This window comes from Lepidochelys kempii, chromosome 25, assembly GCF_965140265.1.
Source record: "Lepidochelys kempii isolate rLepKem1 chromosome 25, rLepKem1.hap2, whole genome shotgun sequence".
Lineage (NCBI taxonomy): Eukaryota > Metazoa > Chordata > Testudines > Cheloniidae > Lepidochelys > Lepidochelys kempii.
The window spans coordinates 3,403,825-3,417,634 of NC_133280.1; the positions used below are offsets into that span (position 1 = coordinate 3,403,825).

At 56.4% G+C, this 13,810-nt stretch overlaps 1 protein-coding gene across 1 annotated transcript in view; it reads left to right on the forward strand.

Moving 5' to 3' along the window:
• Positions 1-260: 260 nt before the first annotated feature.
• CTXN1 (cortexin 1) overlaps positions 261-13,810 on the forward strand; it is an 83,909-nt gene continuing 70,359 nt past the window's right edge. The window contains exon 1 of the mRNA XM_073323881.1: positions 261-467. The gene's annotated coding sequence lies outside the window, so the exon portion shown is untranslated. The remainder of the gene's footprint in view (positions 468-13,810) is intronic.

Genomic DNA, 13,810 nt, shown 5'->3' on the forward strand with positions numbered 1-13,810 from the left:
CCCCCGCCCCGGAACGCCCCCCTGCAGTGCCACCCTCCCCTGCCCCCCCGCAGCGCCCCCTCCCCTCCTGCCCCCCCGCAGCACCCCCGCCCCTCCTGCCCCCGCCCCCCCCGCACCGCCCCCGCCCCGGAACACCCCCGCCCCTCCTGCCCCCCTGCAGTGCCACCGCCCCCCCGCAGTGCCCCCCGCCCCCCCGCAGCGCCACCACACCCCCTTGGCTAGTCCCCGCGAGCCAATCAGCAGCGGCTGGTGGAATTTAAACCCCCGAGCCTGGCAGCCGAGCCGGGCCGGGCAGCTCCGCGCTGCAGCCGGGGCGTGTTGCGCCAGGAGCCGGAGACGGAGCCGCAGCCGCAGCGTTCGGGGCTCGCCTCCGTGTCTGCGCCGCCCGGTCCAGCCTCGCTGGGCGCTGAGCCGGAGGGACCCGCCGCCAGCCGCGCGAGGAGCCGAGCGGCCCCGGCCCCGGGCAGGTAAGGGCAGCTCCCGGCGGCGGGGCGCGGCACTGGCCCGGGCAGGGGGGCGGGCAGGGTCTGCCCGGGGCAGTGAGCTCCCAGCGGCGCTGGCCGGCTCCTGCCACAGCCGGCGGCTCGGTGCCGTGGGGGGAGGCGCCTGGTGCTGTCAGGTCAGCGGAGACTCGCCCCGGAATTGCAGGGTCAAGTTCGGTTCGGTTCGATTCCGTCCAGGCCGCTTTGGTGCGGAACCAACGTGCGATGCTCGGGCGCCAGGACTTAAAACCCGTTGTCAGGTGAAATCAGGATGCCACGAGCGGGGCTCGGTGCCTTTCATTAGTGATCCAGTTCAGTGCTGCACGGAGGGAACCTGCTTCCCTTTACAGCGGCGTAGAGCGCCCTCACTCCAGCTCCGAACCGCGGCTGGATTACTGTGTATTGATCGTTCACTATGGATTCATGTTCGCACCTGTATAATGTACCCATCTCGTGGTTGATGTGCAGCGTTAGAAAACATACCAACAAACTGAGCAGTCTCCGGGCAAGCAGCCGGATACTCTCCCGTTACTTAAGAAATTATGGCATAGTTCCTGCGGTTTTAAAAAATTCTTAATCATTATCTGAGACATTCCCCAAAAGTCCGGAGGCTAAAGCCACAGGAGTCCCCAGGAATGTTCAGCACGTGGCCAGCTGGAAAGAAGTCAAAGGATGCCGCAGTTTCGGATGGGTTCTTAGTCCGGACCTGGGAGGTGTGTCTCGGCCTGGGGCCAGTTCTGTGCCCTGCTGCTGATGTTCTTTGAAAAGCACCTGGTCCTTGGGCTCAGTAGGCCCCGTATGGAACTTGGGAAACTTTTTTATCCAGTAGTTTAATTTCACGAACCATAAAGATCACAAGTAAAAGAAATGCCCTAGTTCCTGGGGAGGCAGAGGGTCAAGAGGAGCGGTCTGTGCGAAGCAGTAACACGGAAGAGGATCTGGCAGAGTTTAAAAGGGGTAAAGGACCGCTCCAGCCGGAGGAGCCAAGCAAGTAGGAACAGTAAAGGCCCAGTGGCAATGCACAGGCCAGTGTGCACTAGCCCAGGGCTTTGCAAGGAGAGCCAGCTGAAATTTCAGTTGTTAACCCCAGGCATGGGAGGAGAGAGCCAGGCTAGCTGAGCTCCCCCCAGGCTCGCCAGAAACCACACCTGATGGGGGGGGGGGGTTATTGGGAAAATGTGATTTTTTTAAAAACTTGCTGCAAGCTCTGAAGGGCTGGGCAGGCTAGTGCATGAGCAGGCCCCCACAGCCTCTGCCTCCCCCCGGCTGATCCCAAAATCTGCTCTCCAGCTGCAGGGGCAGTTCCGTGCTCTCCTCGGGGTCGAGCCGCCATAAATCTGCCCTAAAGCTTTTCTCTCCGTAGACTAATGGAGGTGCCCAGTCTCCAGTGCATGGTAAAGAACGGGTTTGTTTTGGGGTCTCCGCCCTCCTACACTGTCTGTCTCATCCGGACTCTTCCCCCCCCCCCCGGTGCCAGACCATCACCCTGGCTGCTCCCTGGAGGGGGGTGCACAGCCTTATTTGGATCACTTCTGTTTGTTTGGCAATTGTCAGTCTGGGACATAAGCAAAGCTGGCAGCTGGCCTGCAGGCCCTCGGGGGACATGCTCCTGCTCCCAGGAATGCCCAGGCAGGTTCTGCAAGAATTCCTCCTTACAGCGAAGGCTGGTGACACCACAAGTGCAGCGTGCAGGCGAGGCACCTGGCTGTTGATTTCAGCGGGGGCCAGGGCAGGCCCTGGTGGGACGATGTCGTTGCCCAGGGCAGTTGTTTTGCTGTGACAGGACATTTGCTCGCTTGCTAAGGGGGCATTCTGGTCGGCGTGAGGAAGAGGGGGCAGCTGCTGAATGCCAGTGGGAGTGGTGTGTGTATTGCGGGTCTGCAGCCCTAGGAGCTGGGGAGACGGGCCGATGTTCCCTTTGTACACGAGGTCCCCAGAGAAGCCTCTCTCCAGGCTGTGTTGAAAGCACGGCTGGCATCTCCAGTATCCCACAGTTAGCGTCTCTGTGAAGGGCTCAGCACAGTCCTGGCTCACAGCCACTCGCTCTCCATTGGCAGACAGTCGGAAGGTCTCCCACCTTTCCTCAAGATCCTGGGCAGGGCTGGGACCTTCCTCCCCACCCCAGTCCACTTGCCAGCCCTGGGTACCAGGCTCAGGTGCTGGAAGGTCTGTACCCCAGCTGGGAGAGAAAGGATCCCTCCTTTCCTGTCTGTGGTGGTCCATCACTCTGCATGGAGCTCAGCGAGGCAGCTGCACACAGATCCAGGGTGGTTTGGCCGGGCAGAGCCCTGCATCCACAGAGCCCCTGTGGATGCGCTCTGTGCCCCACTGTCCCACCACCTCCCTCTCAGCCTCCCTCCCCTAGCACTGGGGGGGACCTGCAGAGCTTGGCAATCGGTCCAGCTGGCCTCCTGAGCAAGGCTCTGCCCAGTTTTCCTGCAGAGGAAGCTAGCATCTTGCCCTTCCACAAGGAGGTACTAACAAGCCACTGCAGCCGGACCCCCCCCATGCCGGCATAGCGGCAAGGCGCGCAGCTCCAGCGTGCAGCTCCTGCAGCAGCTCGGCCCTGCTCACTTCCCAGCAAAGAAGGGTTCAGTTCTCCCCTCCACCATAGTACCTGCAGAGCCACCAGAGTCGCTCCCAGCAGAGAGCATGGAGCACACCTGTGGCCACAGGCCACTCGTTGCCAGATGGCCAGGACTGCCTGTGCCAGTGTGCGGGGCGCTGAAGCAAAGACTTCTGGGTGCAGTGACTGATCCCAGCTGTGGCCCTGCGGGGTTTAGGAGCTGGCTTGTTCCATGGCTCTGAAGCCCCATGTGATGAGGCTGACATGGGGAACACGAGCAGGCAGTGCCTTCTGAGGCATGGATGTGAATTACCCCAGGTTACCAGCTCAATAAATATGGAGTCAGGGTTTTCTGAGCAGCTCCTTGGAAGAAAACATTGTCAGGTGTCTGGGAGCAGCACTTGGGTTTCCTGCAAATATTCCTACACAGTAAATCTGACGGACCAGGGATCCTTAATCTAATATGTGGAAGGGGAACTTAACGGCCATGAGGATGCTTCCTTCCAGCCCTGGGCTGGAGCTGCTCCATTTAACTAGAGAGTTACAGGGCTGGGAGATAAGACAGGGCTGGGAGTGGCAGGATTGTGGCCAGCTCAGGGGCTGGATGCGGGACACAGGGCTGTTCTATGCTAGGGCACCGGGGCCAGGCCAGGTTCATGACGAGGAAGCACATTTCTGTGTGTGTGATGGGACAGTGTGAGTGCAGTCCCTGCTGGGCAGGGCACCCCAGCGTAGCTTGGCCTCTCACAACGTCATAGATCCCAAGGCCAAAACGGACCATATGAGCGTCTAGTCTGTACCGCACAGGCCAGAGACCTGCCCCAGAATCATTCCTAAGTAATCCTCTTGTTGACAGACAGGCCAAAAATTGCCTTGCCCAGGGGGACTGGACCCCTTGGTGGCCCCTCCTGGTCAGGGTTACAGCGGCAGTGCAAACTACCAGGCTGGGGAAAGTTGCCCAGTTATGGCCTGTGCTGCCCCCGGCCTAAGGGGATGGAGGCCCCAGGCTGCAGAGCTCCCACTGGGGGCCTCTCCCCAGCTGCATCTGGGAAATATTTGAACCAAGGAGTGTTCCCAATTTGCAGTGCCTTTGAATCGGGCCTGATTCCTGCTCTCCAGCCCAGGTGCTGTGGGCCTGCCCAGGAGTCAGCAGAGGCTGCACGGTCTCCCTGGTCTCCCTGATGCGAAGCTGGGTGAGCGAGGCTGAATCGGGCCCTCTGGGCTGAGCCCCATGTTCATGGCCCCCAGATGAATTGTTTTCTCCATTGTCTGTCCCTCACTCTTTGTGCTAACTCTGCCCAGAGAGGCTCTGGCACAAAGCAGGTATTGCAGTATCTGACTTTGCACTGTGCTGCCCAGGATCATAAGAACATAAAAACGGCCACACTGGGTCAGACCAAAGGTCCCTCCAGCCCAGTGTCCTGTCTGCCGACAGTGGCCAATGCCAAGTGCCCCAGAGGGAGTGAACCTAACAGGTAATGATCTAGTGATGTCTCTCCTACCATCCATCTCCACCCTCTGACAAAGAGAGGCTAGGGACACCATTCCTTACCCATCCTGGCTAATAGCCATTAATGGACTTAACCTCCATGAAAGGATCGTCCTGAAAGGATCGTCCTTTCAGTGACACAGCAGGTGTCTGGGAGGCGATGCCTGGGGGAGGGAGGGGGGCGGCTCTGGAAAGTGCTGAGCACCCAAAGCTGGGGACGGGAGGTGCTGCTCGGTGCAGCTGGGTTTCCTGGTCCAAACGCACAACACTCTGCAACCAGAGACCAAACCAGCAACCGCAGCCTCAACTGGAGCCACGGGATCTTGGGGTCACATGCACCCAACATCTGCACCATGAGCGCTTCACCAGTCCATGCCCCTCCCACGTGGGCAGCTCCTCCTTCACAGCTGGCTGAGCCCTGGGCTCCCCTCATCTGTTCCTCAGCTTCTTGACATTTAACCGGTGTTGTATGTCAGCACCCTGCTGCTCCTGGCTCCTCATGATCTGCTCTGATCAGCGCCCACCTGCCTGCCTGGCTGGTTATTGAGTGCGTGGCTGCTTCACCCCCTCCCTCCCCTCCTGTACCCAGACCTTGCTCCCCCTCTCCTCCGCTAGAACTTGCCGCTGCGAGCCTTTGGGTGACAAGCAGCTACAGGCTCTTTGCCTCCAGCCCTCCCCCCATCCCTGATACACCCCCTCCATGAAAGATCCAACTCACCTTTCAGAATCTGCCCTGTTCCCTCTCCCCCTCCATCCTGCCCCCTTTTCCTTCCCCCATCACCAGCCGGATGTTCCTTGTCTACTTGTATCAGAGGAGTAGCCCTGTTAGTCTGTATCCACAAAAACAACGAGGAGTCCGGTGGCACCTTAAAGACTAACAGATTTATTTGGGCATAAGCTTTCATGGGTAAAAACCCCACTTCTTCAGCTGCATGGAGTGAAAATTACAGATGCAGGCAGAAATATACTGACGCATAAAGAGAAGGGAGTTGCCTTACAAGTGGAGAACCAGTGTCAGTATATTTATGTCTGCATCTGTAATTTTCACTCCGTACATCTGAAGAAGAGGGTTTTTTACCTATGAAAGCTTATGCCCAAATAAATCTGTTAGTCTTTAAGGTGCCACCGGACTTCTTGTTTTTGTGGGTACAGACTAACATGGCTACCCCCGATACTTGACACAATGTAATCGTAAATATTCAGCAGAGGTCCCTAGGGGTCCCACCCTTGTCCTCACCTGCTTCTTCAACAGCTTTTCATCTTCACCCTCCCGGCTGCTGGCAGGGGATGGGATGGGAGAGATCTCCGCTGTTCTTGCCATTCCCCAGAAGCTGTTACAATTGGGATCCCTGAGCAACCCCAGTGGCTGCCTTTACTGTTGCGCAAAGCTTTCCCAAACTGTGCAGCCTGAAGCACAAAACTGACCCAATTCTTGAAAGTTTCCGTGCTGCCTACCGGACTCTGAGCACGGAACCAGCCTCAGAGTATCACTCCAGGCTGCTTGGCACAGCTATGAGTGACAGAGGAACTGGTGCCATTTGCCTGCAGACTCAGGAAGATGACAGTGCATCTGTTACCCTGCCAACTGCTACAAACTGGGGTCACGATTCTCCATTTCTCTGCACCTCGTCCAGTCGTTTACATCAGCCAGCACACGGTGAAGGTGAAACAGTCCTGGATGCGAAGGGTGGCGCTGCAAACAAGAATCCTTTTCTTGTTGGCTAGTCTGGTGGTCAGCATGAGACCACACTCTGCTCCCAGAGCTAGGGAAAGAACCAAGGAATGCCAATGCCCATCATTCTAGTGCTGTCTCATAAAAAGTTGTGTAACCTACTAGGATGTGTGTGTTGTCTCCTTGTGCCGGGCCCAGAGATAATAGCATGCTTGTCCCCACCAGTTACTCCTAAGGGGCCATGATTAGTGCTGTGGTTTAGAGAGATCTGGGTTCCCTCCTAGCTGATGCCCCATGGGGTGTGAGATAACGTAGGTTGAGATCTTAATTTAAAGATGATTGTTGGCATGTTTTTATATTGCAACAATGGTGTTTAGAAGAGCATTTGGATGTTGTGTTCATAATATTTGTAAATTGTATTTGTGATGTTTGTATTTTGGGTAATTGGAGCTGGGCCTTTAAGAATAGGAAAAGAGCTTTAGGAGAGCGGGAGTTAGAGGTGGAGAGCCGTGTGTGTTTGCACGTGTGTAGGTGTGTCTGTCCTGTGTGAGCTCCCAAAAGCTCTGAACTTGATTTAATCAACATAACTCTGCAGAAAGCACCGTCTTCTCGCAGGTGCCTCATCACCATCCTACACTAGCACACTGGCTGCCTCAGGACTCTGCAGAGCTCTAGAGCCTGTCACCTGTAGGTGGCCAGAAGGGGTCACTGTACTGCGCACTAGGCTGCGGGCTGGGACTGCCTTACCCCGTACAGCACCCAGCACAATGGGCCCAGACCTCGGGCAGCCCTCTAGTCGGTGCTCCTGGAGCAAGGGCTGACAAGTGTTGGGAGCTGGTGGCACTGTGTGACCGGACGCATGTGGTGGGAGAAGGGCAAGGTCACTCAGACCGGCAGACTACACAACGGGTCATCTTGTTAAAAAGGTCTCCCAATTTTTGGCCACTCTCATGATTTTATGGGGTCTGAGTGCTAGTGTTTGAACTTCCTGGCTAGCGTGCTGGGAATTTGGGCCTTGGGGGAGATCTGACAGGTCGAGGGTGGGAGCTGTCTACATCCTGCATTGTCACCTGCTCGTCTGACCAGGCCCATGGCCTGTCCAGGTGCTAAGTGTGAGCTGTTTGGAGTGCTCATCAGGGAGGGACTGCTGGGGAAAGTCCCTTCTCCTTTGGGCCGGACAAGCTTTATGGGGAACCCGGCCACGTTCACACCTGAATTAACGCCACTTGCATTTCTCTATAGCCCAGTGAATCCTAAAACAGCAAGGGGAGAAAGTATGGGTTTTGGAGACCGGAGGCTCTGCCTGGAGGTGCAATGACCAGACGCTGCCCAGTGGTACCAAGGCAGCCGGGGCCTGTGGCTGGATCCTGACTCTCTATGATTCCGTGGGATGGACCCAGCCAGCTCCCAGGAAGTCCATGCTGCTGACCTGGGTGTGGTATGGGCATGTCCCTGACAGTGTGGGCACCAGGCACTTTGCTCTTGCTCCCCGCTGAGTCCCCCCACCCCTCTCTCCTGCCTTGTGTGGGCAAAACTGGAACAAACGTGAGGCCCAAACTCCATGTCCTGAGGAGCTGTACGGACCCTGCAGGCAAAGCATCCCAGTGGGCTTGGGTTCGGGAAGCCCGACGTAGGTGTCTCAGTCTGGGCACCCTACACAGAGCCCCTTCTGATGGCAGCCATCCGGACAGAGTATATGGGACGTTTGCTCGTCCCTGCAGGTGGATGGAGAGTTCCTTTAACACTACATCCTGGCACAATGTTTTTTCTAAACTGAAATGTAATGTTACTCAGGAGTATGCAAATTCTTCCCAGATATGCATATTAACTCATCCAGTGCTTTGCATTAAATAGTGATGCAGCAACAGGTGCCTCATTTGGTGGCAGGCTGAGTCATTGAGCTCCTTAGGCTGCGTTTAGCCGTCTCTGCTGAACACTGTACATAGTGCTGTACAGACGCCTTGCGGGTCTGGCAGCAGCTGGGAGCACTGGGGCTTGCCAAAGGCTGGATGGCAGGAGTTGTGGAGAATGTCCGGGACCAAGGCCCCCAGATCACTCAGAACCATCGAAGGCCTGGGGAGTCTGAGCGTGTCGATATTATTGTTGATAAATTGGATAGTCGAGTGCTTGGCCATACTTGGGTTTGTTATTTTCCTATGAAATATATTCAAGAGACGAAATAACCGGAGTCAGGCAGGTTGATGACCATGGTACAGGGGAAAGGTTCTGTACAATACCAGTCTCGGAAGAGCCGTCCTGTGCAGTGTCCTGTTACATTCACCTTACTCAGGTGTGCTCCCCAAAGCTACGCCCCTGGAGCCTTTCACACCCTGCTTGTTGGCAGGAAAGGGAACCGCCTACATCATTTAGCTAGGCAGCTTTTTGCCCTGTTTGTTTTGGTGCCGCAGTTCACCCCTTGAGGTCTGAGCTACGATGCACTTTATCTTTGTTTTGAGTGCAGCCGTTCCAGGTACTAAGGGGACGAAGGCACCTCCTAGGTTTGAATGGGCAGCTCCTTTCCTGTTGTGAGGAAGAAATAATCATCTGTCCTGGTACCAGCCGGTTTCCTATCTATCCAAGCCAAGGCTTACTCCAGCTAGTGCAAGGGATTCGGGCATACTTAGCACAAGTGTTCAGGATGATGCAAAAGGTACAGGCCAATTTGGGTGTATAACTGCTACACTAATACTTAATATGTACCCTTCAGGGGTTTAGCTGTGTGTATTGCGGGTCATTATCATCAGTATTCTGGTCTCGGGAACGGCTCACAAAGAGAAGTCCATTCTTATTCCGTTCAGTGCTGCAGAGAAATGCCCCCCTGGCACATGTGAAATCAACACAGCAAACAAGGCTCTTTACTACAGAGCACTCGCTGGGAGCAGGAAGAAAGAGAAAGTGGAATCATGCCCCTCCCTTGCCTGGGGAGAGCCCCCTCCCCAGCTCCAGGCATGTCCCCTGCTGCTCCCTAGCGCAGACCCAGGGCAGCGCCTCAGCTGCTCAAACCGAGAGCCCCCCATTGACCTCAGTGGGGCTGTGCTGACCTCACCAGCCGAGGAGCTGGCCCTAGCTGTGGGCTGGTCTCAGGCACTGCTTCCTCAGTGCTGGCTGGGAGGGACAGGCAGATCCTATGGGGAGCCCTCCCTTCAGGGCCCAGCCAAAGCCCCATGTGCTGGAGAAGGGGCAGCCTGTCGCCAATGGGAAGAGGGGGTGCAGGCTTTGTGCCAGACAGTCCATGTCCTAGGGCTGGGCTCTACCGCTCTGGGACCAGTCTGGGTGTGGACTTTCCTCTCCCCTCAGGGCCAGGGCAAGGCCAACCTTGGCAGCTCCCAGCCAAGGAGTCTGTGAGATCCAGGATAGCCCAGCACAGCAGCCGTATCCCATATTCATACCCCAGCTCCTGGGAAGGCCTCCGGGGAAATAGGGGGTTTATAAACAACAGCCTAGTCCCAGGACTGGGGGAGTCAGTCTGGCAACCCCAAGGGTCAGAAATCAAGAGCCAGACATCCCCACCCCTAGGTCATGGGAATGATTTAAAAATCACGAGATTTTTAGCACTAGTAAATGTTGGGTCTTTTGCTTTGCCTTCTGGTGGCAACGCCTTTAGCTGGTCATGTTATCCAGCTTTTCTCCACATCTGCAAGCTAGAAACTCACCTTTCTGCTGTGATAAAACTCAGGTGAGCTGGCAAGAGCAGCATGCTGTGAGGGAAGCTGGGAGGGCAGCGGGCAGAGCGGGAAGCTCGGAGAGCAGTGGGCAGAGCAGGAAGCAGGAGGGGATGAGGGCTCCAGCTGGGGGTGCAGGATCTGGGGTGGGGCCAGAGATGAGGGGATTGGGATGCAGGAGGGGGTTCAGGGCTGGGGCAGAGGGTTGGGGTGCAGCAGGGGGTGCGGGCTCTGGGCTGGGGAGGGGCGAGGAGTTCAGAGTGCGGGAGGGGGCTCCAGGCTGGGGCAGGGGGTTGAGGTGCAGAAGGGGGGTGGGGTGCAGGCTCTGGGAGGGAGTTTGGATGTGGGAGGGGGGTCAGGGCTGGGACAGGGGGTTGGAGTACAGGGGGGGGTGAGGGGTGCAGGCCCTGGGCAGCGCTTACCTCAGGTGGCCCCGGCTCCTAGGCCCAGGGGTGGCCAGGCAGCTCTGCATGCTGCCCCCACCTGCAGGTCACCCCCGCAGCTCCCATTGGCCGTGGTTCCTGGCCAATGGGAGCTGCGGAGTCGCGGTGGGGGCAGTGCCCAGAGACCTCCTGGCCACCATAGGCGCTGACTCCGTGGGTTGTCGGGGTGTTGGAGCTGCTGAAATAAACATGGCTCATTGTCACTTACTTACTTATTTATCTCACACTTCAGTATTACCAGTGATGCCAGAACAGCTTTGGAGTGGGGGTTTGTGAGGTTGGGCTTCCTCTCCTGGCCTCCACTTCTGCAGCAAACCTCTAGGTCCTACGCAAATCGTAGCTATGACAAGAACTCTGATTTTAGCAACAGCGTGGATAGTTATACATGTGTATTTTTGCATTCCAGATCCTATCTATCTATCTATCATCCATGCTTATCACCATGCTGTCTGAGCACCTTAATTACACATCATGCCAATAGCACACCCAGGAGCTAGTAATCTCTGCCTCACATCATCACTGCTGGCTGGGGAGGATGCCTGTAAAGGCCACTGGCATGGCAGCTGGCTCCTCTGCCATTTCCATCAGGAGCTGCCCCCTCCTCAAATATCTTGCAGGGGTGGGGGGCGAAGGAGAACTAGCAGACACTCCAATCTCTCAGGGCAGCAAGATGCGGCAAAAGGCAGCTCTGGTGTCTCTGCTCGGAGACGGCTTTGTTAAATGCAAATGCTTTGAGCATATAAATTCTTCAGTGCATCAAAATAAACAAATACATAAATCCAAGAGATAATAAAACAGAATGATGGGCCAACAACGACTAGATACATCCAACACCTTCAGGGAAAAACAGTTCCTTCCCTTGTGTGTCTTGTCACCCAACAGCTACACACAGAGATAGGCACAAACATGCCGGCACAAATGCCTTTGTGACCCTCCATGGGAGCGCCATCATCTCAGCCTTTCTCTGTGCCTTTTCCTTCCCCCGAGGCTCCCCGGGAAGCCCGTCCTCAAGCTGCCGGTGCTGCACAATTGTTAGCGCCTTCAGCATCTCAGCAGGGTAGGGGATCTGAGCCTGGCACAGCCGTAAGGGTTCGTTAGCTAGCTGAAGGCGAGACCCATTAGCAATGACTTGCAAAGCGACACAAGAAGCCCAGGAAGGTTGGATTTTACTTTCTTTTTCATGTTTTTTTTTTCCTTTCTCCTGCTTGGTTTTTACATCAGCAGTTCAGGCCTTGTCCAGTCTCCTTGAAGTCTGAGCTCAGACATATTTTGGTGGCAGTGAAATTCTGCCCCTGAGAACAGCGCAGCCTTAACTCAGACCCTGTGCGTGTGCTTACCGTGCAGTCCCTGGTTACCTGGCTTCATGCCATTATTCCCGTGGACCCGCTCCCTGGTTCATTGCTCAGGGCTGGCCATGGGCGGGCTGTGCCCGGGCTAGAGAGGTGGGAGGGAACAGAGACCCAGCAGCTTGTCGGTGTTTTGTACAGAAGTGACTGGGCGAGTTCTCAGTGCGTTGGTGCTATTTGCTCATCCTCGCCCTGCAAAGACAGGTTGCCTTAGTTACCATGACTCACAATCACTAAATAGGTATCTCTGGGCTACAGAAACAAAGGGGGATGTGCCAAGCTCTCTGGGGAGGCCACAGGAGGGGAGCTGGTGTGGGGCCATAGGAAGGAGACAGTGAGACTGAAACAAAGGACAGGCAAAGCCAACTGGATCTGGGCTGTGACGAATACCTGGCCCCGAGCTGTGCGCGGACTCTACGGGGCTGCTGGATTCCCAGGGCCAAGTCCTGCACACTCAGAGCGGCCCCCACCAGGGCACTGCTGTGGTTGATTATTTGGGCTGCAGAAGTGCCAGGAGGTGCCAGCCAGGGATGGGGCTCCTAATGTGCAAGGGTAGAAATGACGCCCTGCCACAAGGGCCTGGCAGTCTACACCTGTAACAAGAGACAGGCCAGATCTACCCAGTGGGGGTGTGAGCAGGGCAGGGTAACTGTGAAACCGTCACTGCGGTCACTCTCAGTGCGGGCCCAGGCACGGAGCAGCCAGGTGCTGGACCCCAGCCCACCCACTCCCTCCTGCTGTGCCATATCTCCTGGCCCAGCACCACCTCCCAGTCCCTCCTGACCCCAAGAGCCCCTCCCCCTCCCCCCAGCCCGTCCCCAGCCCAAGCACTATGTGGGATCTCTGGCCACCGTCCCACGCTCCGGACTCCCCGCCTACGTGTCCCTTCCACCCCGCTCCTGTAGCATGGTCCCTGCTCCTTCGTTCACCCGTTACACCACTGCCCAGTTTCTGCCAGCTGCGCACCTCAGCCGCACCCCCACTGCGACTGCTGGCTGGGAGCAGCCCTGGTGTCTGTGGGGGCCCGAGCTGCACTCTGTTACTGGGAGACTCCAAAGCAGCCCTGGCTTGTGGGCCCATCACAGCCTGGATGTGGGAATTGTGAGACCTGCTTGACTGAACTCGTCCCTTGGAGCAGGGCACAGAGCCCATCACACGCTATCCGCAGACAATCCAGACCATAGCTAGGCAGGGAGCTCACACTCGCCCCCAAGGAGACACGGGACAGACTGACAGATCTCGCCTGCCTCTAATGGCTCCATCTCATCTGGGCTAGCCCATCACAGATGGGAGAGTGTGTGGGCGGGGGGTGGAGGGGGGAAGGGATGGTTCCAGAAGCACCTAAGGGAGTTAGGTACGGAATTTCCTTAGGCATTTGAAAATCTGACCCATAGATCCCTATTGACATTCCCCCCGCCCCCCACCTGCATCCCGGATAGAGCAGGGGGCTCAGTGTTGGGCTGCAGCCACCGGATGGACATAGGTAGCCAGGCCAGGAATATTCTGTCCCCCATATTGTGGGGCCCAGCATCTCTGTTCTGAATTGAGGCTCTGTTGTGCTAGGTGCTGTACAAACATAGAATGAGGCCCAGTAACTGTCCTTCCTCCCTTCCCCACTCCTCTTCACAGCTGGGTTTACTCAGGATGCTGGGGACCCACTTTCCAGGCTCAGAAGGGATGGCGGGTTGTCTGGCCTGTTCCTCTCTGTTTTAGGGAGCAGCCTGCTTTGTCTCTCTCTGTTTGGGGTTCTTGTCTAAGAAATAAAGTCATGTTACATTGCACCCTTCCAGCCAGAGTACTGTATGTTATCTACCTTCTCTGTATGGGTGCGTGAACATAACAGAAACATCCCTTTGCCCTCATCAAGGAGAGGCCTGGGGGTAGGGGCTGTATCAGGCATTTGACTTCATTGACGAATGGGGAGAGGTTTGGCAGGTCTGTATTAAATGCTGCTGGGAATAACAATCACTATTCTCTCCCCCCCCACCCCCAGATGAGTTGGGATAGCACTGGTCAGCTGGGACACTGGGATTCTGACATGGCAGAATAATTGTGATGTAACAAATGTCTCACTCACTTCGCTCTGCACTGGGCAATTGGGATGAACAGGGGCTGGCTATGGTAATAGCTGTGTTAACCCTTTGTGCATG